The sequence below is a fragment of the Thunnus thynnus genome, chromosome 22 (assembly GCF_963924715.1).
Source record: "Thunnus thynnus chromosome 22, fThuThy2.1, whole genome shotgun sequence".
NCBI classification, from domain to species: domain Eukaryota; kingdom Metazoa; phylum Chordata; class Actinopteri; order Scombriformes; family Scombridae; genus Thunnus; species Thunnus thynnus.
In genome coordinates, this window is record NC_089538.1 from 11,250,787 (window position 1) to 11,263,510 (window position 12,724).

Sequence of the window (12,724 nt, forward strand, 5' to 3'; positions counted from 1 at the left end):
ATTCTATGTCCAGCCCTGGAGGTCCTTGGCGCAATAAGAGTCCCACACAAAGGGATCCTAAAGGAATGAGTCAGGACCGTGATTGATTCTAATTGGACTGGTATTTTGGAGTCAGTCATCTTAAATTTCCTAATGGATCCCTGAAGAACTTGGTTTTCAAGATGCTCTGCTGCATTCAGAGTCAGAGTCATGATGAACCTAGTGATATTGACATCCTAAAGATCTTGTCAGTTAAACGGCAAATGAAACAATGTTTTGCTGGAGAACTGCACACATCTACACCAATTAGATAACCAGAGTCTTGGTTGCTGTCACATATTGGAGGTTAGTCCCCACTGCAGAGTTTTCCTCTGTCTCTGACTCATTAAAGGAGGCTTGATGCACGTTTGGAGAACATGCCTCTCCCTCCTATGAGCTCACAGTTGAGAAGGGTCTGACAAAGGAAAATGTGTTTTCCAGCCCAGTTATTTTCCCATTCATTTGCACATTCAGAAGTCACAGTTGACCAAGCATTGTTAATAGTGGCTTAATGAGATGGGATTACTCATATGCCTTGCCAGAAAATGTTTACATGCTGTGTAATCTGAGCCAAGCTGCTCTGTATAAGGAATTCCCAAGCCCAGTGACATAATTATATGGCATCTTAGTGTTTAAGCAGTACAGTTATTTTTTGTTGCTAAAATTATATAATTTATGTACTTTATTTATCAATATGACCAATGAATATCACACAGGCCTTACACTCTAACAGGACCCTATAGATTTAGTCATCTTTGTGCATCCATCTGTCCACTGAAATGTCTTTCACTGTATATGTGCAGTATAGCTCAGTGAATCAGGATGAGCCTGTAATGCTATGTGGGCTACCCTATAAAGAGCAGTGTCCACACCATTCTTCATCTACTTTTCTTCAGTGACAGAAAACAACAACATTGCAGAGGATGACTTTGTCAGACAGCTGTGGCTGGCTTCTTTCTTTTGGCCTTGCCTTGGTTACTGTCAACCCGCACCAGCAGTGCCTCATCTGCTTTGGCACTGAACACTTCAATGTTGGCTTCTAGGACCAGACAGACTGCATTGACTATCTTACCCTGCCAGCCGCAGTGATTTTACTCCCAGCAATATGCCCCCTGGTGATAATGCACCGTGAAGACAGTCAGGCGTAGTTTGGTGGTGATGCTTTGAAGGCCTACTCCTTTGTCCCTCTCTAGACAAACTGCTGCCACGTACCCGAGAGGAAGGCATTAACTCTGTGTTGCTCAGCAGTGAAGATGACACCATATCCTCATTGTCCATTGAGGTGGTGTAAAGCTTCAAAGGGAAACCCCAACTCTCTGCACTAGGGAAACCCCTGTCCTACTGGATGGCAGTTTTGCTGTCCTTTTCAGTTCCACCTATACTCGCTGATCTGTGAGTAGAAATGTTCCTGTGATGCTTCTCGACGATATTCCTCTTAGCAGCATAGTTAGCAAGAATGGTCAACAACGAAGGTATGTCCCACTTACAGCTAACAGCTAGAAGTTTATGTCAAGAGACACTGAGTTCTTTTGTCTTACTGAGTGAGACATAAAAAAAAAATCTTGAAAGTTGCAACCTCTGCAATGGACCATGTCACAGCTCTGGCCATGTCCAATGCCCGGTATGTTGATTAGGCATGACTACCCTCAAATCATGGAGAAAAGAGGTTCTTGTGGATGAAGAAGAAACACAGCTGAAGCATCATATTCCACTGTGCTCCTACCGATTAGAAGGTACAGAGCATTTGAGTATCGAACAGGAAAGAGCAGTCCAGTACTTTTTACTTAAGCTTATGCACTCTGGCTCCTTGCATGCCTCTGCAAGCTAGTGCCTCTGAGGGCAGGGTACCAAACTCAGCACTTTTAAGTGTATAGACTGAATTATGGTGGTACTACCAAGTACAGATTCCCATTAGATCAATCCAAATTTTGGTACCTTGTGGGACTGAGGGTGAGCGTGGCCCCAAGCGCAGCTCACTCTCAGTGGGACTGAGTACCAACCCGTGGATAGAGATGAGCTGCAATGGATCCATTTTACCAGCCTGCATGGAGGCTAGCAGCTAGTTAGCATGTCTAGCATTTTTAGCGTAGTTGTGACATGCTGTGCGTAGCAAATAGACTATAAAAATAGGATGTAGCTGCAGTGTTTGCGGTTTAACAACTCTGTGCTGGGCAGGCGACAAATGTGGTATGGTGTTTTGTGTTCACACAACTTATGGACTGTTAGCCTAGCATACATATGGATATCCATATGTTTACATATGGTCTCCCTGTAATAATAAAGTAGTTTTACATGGTTTTTAGATATTACTTTGTTATTACAGAGAAAGTAAAATACTGAAAAAAATACCATCGGGTACCGGTACCGAATTCCAGGCACCGGTATTGGTTCAAATGTGAACAGTACTCAACCCTAATGCCTCCAGACTGCCCTGTGTGTGATGCTTACCTCACTCAACCATTGAGGTCCAAGGGGTACCATGGTTAATTTGCTGACTCACAGGGATCCCCCCAGCCAGTGATGAAGAAAGCATGACTCCATACAGGATGTGTGACATCCAGATGGCAGTCCCAGTCATGTGACTGACTACATGAATCGAGTCTCCCACCCTCCCAAGAGATGAAACGCCCAGCCCGAGGCAGCCACATAGATATATTACATTATCAGAGCAGCAATTAACACAGTGTTTCTGTTGTATTATGCTGCCACTATTATGATTGTGCAATTACGCATGATGATCAAATGAATCATTAGGCGATAGTTACATAGGTCATCATAAATGTATCTAGAAATGCAGAAGACAGCCTTAGCAAAGAGGCCTGTGTATTTACTGGTCTAGTGTTGTGTTCGGATTGACAATAGCACTGCATCAATTATTGAAATGAAACAAGCATGTTGGCAAACAGGGTCCTAACACAAAGGGCTTCCAGCAAAAAAAGCAAGCTCTAGTAAACAAAGTTGTACTTGGCCCATCTTTTGCAGCACTGGAATGTGATCTGACAATGCACTGTATTGGCCAGTCACATATGTGCAAGCACACATTCCTGTTAGATATCTTTGTAACAGCCTTCTCCAACTGTAAACCAGGTCATGTCTTTGAAAGGGGACAAAAAGGTTGCTGCTGTACTTTGCAGAGATTAAAATCCTTACAGTGTTAAACCACTGTGCTGTGTTTTGGCCTCTCATAAACCTTCAAACTCATGATGTATCACTGAACCAGCACTGTGTTAGGCTGAAGGCTTAACCTATGAATGTAGATTCTGGATTACATTACATTACTATTGCTATTGCTGTGATAGACAATTCTTTCCTCTTAATACTTTCAATGAAATCAATTGGGTCCAAAAATTAGGCAGTTTACTCGATTCACGATTGCAAGGTTAGAATCATTGGATAAGTCAAACACATATTGCAAACATAAGCGATGACATCAACAGCTTTCCTAGGAATGTAGACATCACATGAATAGCTCTTAGAGATTTGCAATGGGCAGAATAGCAGCCGAGCCAAAAGATCACACTGGTAGCCAATATTTGTGACACATAGAGTTGAACACATAAATAACAAAAAATGCATACATACTGCTTGCCAAATGAACAGACAGAATTAAACAGCAATTTTAGCTTATTTAACTTTTATTCTCCAAATGACATTTCATGAAGGTTATTCTCCATCCATTATCTGTCCACTTAATCCAAAAATACCTAATGACTAACAGTAAATGCTTTAAAGTCAAAATCCCTTCCGCTCTGTGTTCTGTGAATACAAAGTGAGCACCTGTAAAGCCTGAGCTGCATTAGGAATCATCCTTTACCTACAGAAGCATAATTACCCAACTGTCACGTGCCAGTCATCTGTGGGTATGCAAATGAGGCCAAGCTTCATGAAATAATGTACAGTAGGTTTCAAACCAATTTTCTCTTCATGACACTTTTATTAAGGAAAGAAGGAGATTTTGTTTTGCTCCAGTCAGCTGAATGTTTAAAGTGTTTGAGAGAGATAAGGACATCTGCATATTGAATCTTTTCCAACCTTTTTTATCCTTCCAGAACCTGGTAGTTATCAGGCAGCTCACCTGTGGAGATCAGTTTTTTAAAAAGGCAGTTATGCAAGCATTCATATTTTTGCCTCTCGCCTATTTAGCAGCCATAAAGACTAAGATGCTATTTTGAATAACTTAGTTCTAACTAAAGTTAATTCACACCCACAGGAGAGCAGTTTACAAAGAGATCTCAATAACTGTTCAATAATTAACAATAAAAGCGAGAAGACAGTCACCAGAGAGAATGCTATTTAAATTAAAAGCATATGACCAATGTTTTGACAAATGCATCAGCGCAATGGCTTGTTGGTGTATCCAGACATAATCAAAACCACTACAATTTCAAATGAACCAGAGGGCATAACAATTTGTCAGCTGTGTTAGAAATGTAATATGTGAGCTGCCTCTTGCAAAATTAGACAGAATACTTTAACAGATAATTATGACATTGAACAGAGGCTTATAACCTGGCTGCATAAATGGTAACAGCATGATGTTTGGCATTTGATAATGGTCCCTTCTCACAGCCTCAACCATCTTTTAAAGTGATGTTGGCACAGGTACCGGCCATTTTGGCACCACATGTCATAATTATGTTTTTTAGGACCATTGTTAAGTGTTGTCTGCACTGTTTTACTGTGGCACACTGCTGTACCAACCAGCTATTTAAGTGTGCTCACAATATTTTTTTTACCTACAACAAGCACTGCTGCTCTATTGACATTATGGATCCACTGGACAAGGTCTGAAAGACTTGTGGCCCTACACCAAGACTAGTAAAGAAGTGCTTTACTATATCAATAACAGCCATGTTGTCCTTTGACATTCTGATGTACCTAGATATCCAGTGATGTTTGGAGACATTGATCCAGCACATGTGCCCGGTATTGACACAAGTGACCACAAACAGCAGTCCCTGAATAGGTCCCTAACACTCTAGTGAAGGGGAAGCTTCTGTTTGCACTGGTTAAAGACAACTTCACCTGCTGTGAGGACCCATCTACAAATTTGATGTACAGTATATTTGACATACTGTATATATATATATATATATATATATATATATATATATATATATATATATATATATATATATATATATATATATGTATGTATGTATGTATGTATGTATAACTAAATTTCTTGTATATCTCGTAATATTCAGAATCACCTGTTTCATGAAGCTGCCATTTCATATAAAAAAAACAGCTTGGTAACAGCTGCTGAAATCAATTAAACTCACCATTGCAATTAAGCCCCAATATGTACTCTTTCTAGTGCATATGGACACACATAGATATAAATATAATTTAAAGACAAATGATCACATTCGGTGGTTATGCATTTGTGAAATAAGAATTTGTTTGCCTAATAAGGGTTCTTAAAGGTTGTGTAAATGAAAAGTGACTGTTCTTTCATAAGCGCTGTTTATAATGGAACAGCTCAATCACTCCACGAGACAGCCCATTCAACAACCTGGCTTGCATTGGTGTTATTGAAGTACATGGCTTCCACATTCATTATTATTCACACAGAATCTGGTTTAATGTTTATCATTGGTTGAAATCATATGGCTTGTAGAATGGAGTATGAAGTAGAGATGATTATATTTTGTCTAATGCACTTCCCAGATGACAGGTCTGGTGGAGAGACTGCATAGTATAAGAATAATATTGTACAGATCCTCTCCCACCGACCTCAACTACAAACCTCCCATTAACCAAGAACTTTCTGCGCCCTTTGAAGCCCAGCACCATATTGCTGAACACTTATATTTTCATAGCTATTAATATTGGTGTGCTCCCTCATATCCCAAGGTTTGGCCAGTGCTCCAATTAGCTTCATCCTGAGGTCTTCAATTCCTTAACTTTTGAGTCACCTTCCTGCTGTCAGGTTATACAGCCATTCCATGCAGCTCAGGAAACTTTTCTTGGTATTTTTCATATTAAGAGCATTAATAGCATCACATTAAAATGCACACATTCCACCAGAAATGCATGCTAAAATCAAAGGATGGGCAAAGTAGGTGATATATTTTTTGTTTGTTTCAACAAAAATCTCAGATGTCTGCTATCAAATCAACTCAGATATGATCTGCACCCTTGTTATATAGTAAACATGTAGCCAACAGCCTTGTATCTCACTTAGTCCCACAAAGTCTTTGAAGAAACTTGAATAATGCTCCTGAAGGCAAAACGAGTGAGATGTGGGGTTTTTGTGATCCTACATACAGGTCAAGCAAAATTATTTAAGAGGCTTCCTTGCCATGTTAGCCAGAGGGTGCCCCAAGTTGCCTGTATTGCCTGCATATTGTGAGACTGACTGCCACAGGTCAAAATCTTTGCATATCTTTGTCATACTCTAGAGCATATTCATAAACAAAGACAAGCTTCACCTTTCAAAACTCTAGCAGCCACTCAGCACTACATCTCTTAATTACTGATGGCTGATATCTACTATTGGTGGGAACATAAATCCAGCTCAAGTGCAGAACTGTTTCAGGATCTTTTCAGTGCAATCACTCTTGCAGTACTGACCACAGTTCTGTGGATTTGAAGTTAATGGACTTCCTCCTGCCGAATGTTTGAGAATCTCTCAGCACAGCCACAGTCCATAACCAAGCGGTGACATTTCCACCTGATACATGGATAAATCTAACATGAGTGCCAAGTTCCATCAAAACATTCACCAAATCCTCTACTGTAAACTGATATCTGGTACATGGCTGTCAACTTTCACAGTGTTGACACAACCACAGCCAGATGCATACTGCAGGGCAGCTATCTCTGCGCAGCACAAAGCTGAGCAAATTGCTTGGTACAACCTTGACCAAGACACAAAATCTCCATGAGGTGCACCCTTTTAGCTGGACTTCAGACCAACTGCAGATGGTTTAGTGCTATCACTTGGGCATAACATCTGGACCATCTGTCAGAAACAAGCTGAATAATCTATCCAACTATTCTCAAGTTGTCACCACAATCTTAGTCTATGATCAAGGATATTTTGCAGCTAGCTTACAGTCAAAACATCTCCACAAAACATCTGCACATCCCCAATATGAACCATTTGACTACTCTCTTTTGTTTACATTAGCACAGACTTGAGTCATAACAGAGGCCATTGGATGAACGTCAGGAAAAATTGTGTAACCAAACAAAAGCATATGTCTGCTTCTCTACTTTTCTAGATTAAGAGCTTTGGGGTAAACAAATACACTTGGATGTGCGAAGGCAACAGTAAAAATGCTGGATAAGTTTCTGTTCAGTCCAGTTAAAGAGGATGCCAAACAAATTAGGGTCATCAGAGCGACATATGCCACAGAGGTCGGCCACCACAGCTGGAGGCTCTCTTATTAATTGCCTGTCAGATGTGTTTCTCAGGTGTGGCCATGGCAGATGGCCTACAAGGCTCACTGAAGTGTCTTTTTGTCTCAGTGTGTGGCATCTTACAGTTACATAGAGATAACTGTGCGTGGCCATCTTAGTTGTGTGTCTGGTTGCACAAATACTTTTAATTACCATGATGAAGATATCTAGTCTTAAATTCCTTTTTTGCCAATATATACTAAATAAAAGGTGAATATAACAAAATACACTGCATATAGTTATATGATATTTTTCTCAGCATTTCCTGGAAATGTGTTGATGGGAGTATCATCAAATTCTGTGAAAGACTTGTGAAATGTGCTGATAATGCCTCTAAGGGAGGACAGATCAATTCAAAGGAAAGACACTGAAACACAATACATAATTGAATCTGTATATCAATAGAAATGCTCAGTTTTTATAACTAAATAATTCAAGAGCTCTTCCACAGATCATTTAAAAATATAGAATGGATTCCAGGAACAGAGTCTTTTAAATAGTTGAATTTAGCTGTCAACTTGATGTCTGAGAAGTTGAGGTTGCCGTCAGTCAGTCAGTTCATGATTGGTTGATTTTGATATACATATTACATGCAGCATCATGAAGCGTGTGAACATTTTTAAGTTCCCTTTTTCTTTTTTTAAGGTCGCCTTTTGGTGCACAAATGCACAGTACAGATGTAAATGCATGGAGATTGTTATGGTTCCAAACTATTAAAATGAAAAAAAGATAAAGTAAATCATTAAATGTTGAATGTTAGGATTCTCTGAATGTAAAAATCAGCCAAAGCTGTTGCACTGGTAGAAATGAGATGCTTAATATTTGCACCTATCAGAGAGGTGAAATCAATTTCACAGTAGTGTCGGTATTTTCAAGAAAATGGTGGGCTTAGGCCATAAATGGGCAATGCTGCTGTATTAGGTCATTCAGCTGTTTGATAGAAAAGACTTGGATTCACACTGCCGAGTCTCTCATTTATAGGCAGTGTGAGGATATACTTTAATAATACCAGTTTATTGCTTTTTGTAATGCATTTCATTATTTTTAGAAATCAACTCTGGGAAAGAGAGAATTTCAGTATCAACTTGTTTTGTGAGAACTGTCCATCACATAACAATGGGCAAACAGCTCATGCAAATAGTCGACTCTATATGCAATCTTTGTTGGAATCTGGCCTTTGGTCTGCTTTAAAGGGTTAGCAGTTCAAATGAACTGTAATGTCCTGTTACTTCTGAATTATAAAATCAGTCCACTATAACATATCGATGCTGATTGATTACATTTTGTCCTTGGAGCTGAATAGGTCATTGAGAGATTCTGGACAATTGGCAGAACTCAAGGACAATTAGGTTTGTGAGGAACTTAAAGGTGGTATTCAGTAGTTTGAGTTTTATTGATTTCTGTTGACAACCAAGAAATTGCAGCAACATGTATCTTATAAAGTTCATGATGATGACGAATAAGCATGAATATTACCAATTCGTATATGCAGTGATTGTCATGCGAAATGCTTTTCCATTTGCAGTTTTTCTTTGGATAAAAATATTATGTTGGTTTCTCACTCGTGGCACCATCATCCTTCACCAAGTTTTAGAGGCCAAAAATCCGTACGTGACAAAAAGGTCATTGAGTGCCTGTGCTCAAGGACAGTAAAATTGTTTTGTCATATTAGAGTTTGCTCATTTGCTTGAATAAAACTAAGTCATAAAACTTGTCTTGTCTTTGAAAACAAGTGGTATATTACACCATTGCTTTCACCTGTTATTATTGGGTGAGCATTTGCCGTTATGGTATCAGGATTGCTCTCTCATTTCTCAACGCTTCACGTTAACAGACTTTGATAGATTTTCCGCCGACATAAAGGAACGCTCCACCCCCGGCGCATCTCTCCATGTTCTCTGCTTTGTCTTGAATCTGAGCATGACGGGAGAAAAAAATCCATCTGTCTCACACATGACAAGATAGTGAAAAAGATCCGTTCATGTTCCCAGTCAAAATAACCAGAGGCCTTTGAAATTATATGTGACAGATATTACCAGGATTAAGGTTATTACTCAGTGATATTCCAGAGGTGGTTTCTCATAAAAATGTAGCGTCAGCTGTTGGCAGACTGAAAAAGAAGTCATGTAATAAACTGAATACTAACCTTGTTCTTTAGCAAAATATAACATCATGTGTCACTGTCGCTCGACCTCCGCAGAAGTGAGTCACCACTCGGAAAACCAATAGCCATCTTTAACATGTTTATACACATTTGGCCCTGAGTTATTACTCCACAACACATGGGTAACACTTATTTTTTTTCAGCACAAGGCCCTGCCAAATGTGCACCACATTACGACTGATATTGACATTGATTCCCCAGCAGGCTGGTCACACCATGAGTCCATCACCAGATTCTGAGTTGACTGCAGAAGAATATAATTTATTATCTGACATTTCAAGACAGAGGCTCTATTTGCTTCCATCAGGCAATGAAACATGCTATATGTGCTAAAGTCTACAATGCACAATGCAACCCAGCTGCATGGAGTAAAAAGGTATAGTGTTTGTGTGAATCTGGTTAAAATGCCTCACGCCCCCGAGCCATTTTTGATATATATTTTTTTTTCTGTCAACATCCGAGGTAATAGATCTTGTTTTTTTTTCTCTTGCCTTTGTTCATTCGTTCTCCACCGCTCTTCAAAGGAAGTGATTTCTCCCCATGTTTAATATCTGATGATATTGGTCTGAGTGTTGGTGAAAAACTCTTGAGCAATATCTTTTCCAACCCGCCCTCCACCCCCGTCAAAAATTCAATAACATCCCACTAAGTTGGATCTTTGAAGTGACTATATCAACTTGCAGAGGCTTGAGGAAAAAAAAAAAAGTTGGCTGATGTGGAGAGTTTTTACAGTTTCCTCTATAAGCAATTATACCAGAGAAATGTGTCAAATATCATGTCAGAAGATCAAGCATTGAACTCTTCTATAGGCTGCATGCCATGACTTGTCAAACTGTTGATGTTAAGAGTTTTTTTCTTGGTTGTTGTTTAGAGCAGTTGTTTTTTTTATTTATTTATTTATTTTTCAGCATATGTACCATTTTCATATGAATATCAAAATGAAAAAGGAATATATTGTTATGCATAGTTCATTATTCAAGGTTGTGTATTGTTCCGGGGACTTTACTGTGCCACAAGCAGGGTGATCGGCTGAAGCATAGGAAATTAACCCCCCCCCCACACACACACACTCCTCCAACCCCCCTCCCTTACTTGTTCTCTCCCTCTGTGTGTGTGTCTCTCTCTTTCCCTCGCCAAACATTTACTCTGCTGGGCACACTTTCTGAAGTGTGAACTGAATTATAGATTTCTAATTTCATCTAAACTTGAGGCCAGTAGGCCTTTGGTGAATAGCATGGATATTTTATCACAAATGAAAAAGTAAATAAAAATACAATAGCCTAAGGGCCTGGTGGAAGACCATACTTTTTGAGAGGATAAATGAAGGGAATTTTGACAGTAACAAAGTTTCAGTCATTTCCTCTGGGTTGAGTCCAAAAATAATACAAGCAGGAAGCTGGCCCACTTGGTTATGATGTACAAACATCAGGTCGTAGCTTAGACCTGCTCCCAAAGGCTTTGACCGTTCTGTGCCGCGCTACAGGTGTACAACATAGACATGTTGCTAAAATTTCCTGTCCAACTAGAGCCCAAATCTGGCCAGGGAGAGGCTGATGCATGACTAATTAACCTACCTGTTATCCCACTGGGAGGTCAGCTTAAGGCAGTTCAGTGGCAGCCAATCAGACAGGTCTTTGTTTCACACAAGCTTGCAGTCTTTTGGGAAAAGGTGAGAACATTTCCACAATGAGCAGCCGTGTTTATGAATTGTTTTACTCATTTCTTTGCCTACTGAGAACACTACGGGTTGTTAGCTAGCCTATGTCACACTACCAACCTTAATTAGAGCAGCATACGAAAACAGGCATTAGCATACAAATATTTGTAGATGATATGGTTGACTGTGCATAATGATGATTCCAAGGGGCTTTACAGTGAGACAGAAAGAGAGAGACAGAAAGTCAGGGGCGAGAGGGAGGAGGAAAAAGATGAAGAAGTGACAGAAATGACTAATAAGGGTAAAGCAAGAGTGAGAAAGCATCCAGGGAAGGAAACCGGTGTATGATCAGCCTAATGATGCAGCAATCTGCATTCATTTTCTGATTGTGCTACATCTGTAAACATTTGAACTCAATAATATAAGCACTTGTTTTCAGGAAGTAATCAAAGAACTGTTGACTGATGGGGATTTCAAATTAAAATCCAGCTGTGGGTACTGCATTAGTCCACTGTTAAATGTGATCAGTTTGTAATGTGTGAATACACACAGAGAGTCATTTTATGAAGTATCACGGTTTGCCTTTTTAGGAAGGCACTTTCACTTCACCATGCCCCATCTACATCTATTTGATATAATGATTTCCTATTTCTTCAACCTCCTCTCTCCCCCTCTCTCTCTCTCTCTCTCTCTGCACTGTGTCTAAACAGGTTGAGACTCCAATAGTATTTTCATTCAAGAAAAGCGACAGGGGAGAATATGCTTGTGTGCTGTGCCCAGTTGATTAAAGTACAAAAATGCACATCGCAGAGGGCACTGTATTTCATGGGCTGTAAACAACAGATAAAACTGTGACTGCATTGCATTCACTGTAGCTACTATCAGTGCAGAAAATTGTATCTGCCCTTTCCCTTGTATGATTGTTGAATGGTGATGCAAAGTGATGACTTCAGAAAAAAAGCAGTTTCTTTCTGAAAAGCTGACACCAAAAGCTGACATTTATGTTTGATGTTTTTGATAGTTGAAAGATTTTCTGTCATTATGCTCTTTTATTACATGTGTTTGAAATATTTGGTTTTGGCATCATGTCATCCACATTTGGCTAGATACCTGAAATCAAATACTCATATGACCCAGTGTACTTGATATTTGCTTTGATTTGTTTGTTTTTAACAGTATTAAAGTCATACTATGCAGGATTTGTCGGTTGGTGTTTGTGAACACAACATTCAAAGTTTGCCTCTCCCCCCTTGCTCAACAACACCAGAGAGAGAGAGAGCAGCGGTAGTCAAGCGAGCTAGAGAGTGAATGAAGAGAGGGAGCAGCTCTAGCAAGGACAAAGTCATGCATCAGATTAATAAAACCTTATTTTCTGATTGCCTCACAGTGGTTACGTTCTAAAGCACAAATAAACACGCCCACACCTCTGCACAACCCTGTGGGAAGGTGCCACATTGCCAGCCAGATTTTGTGTG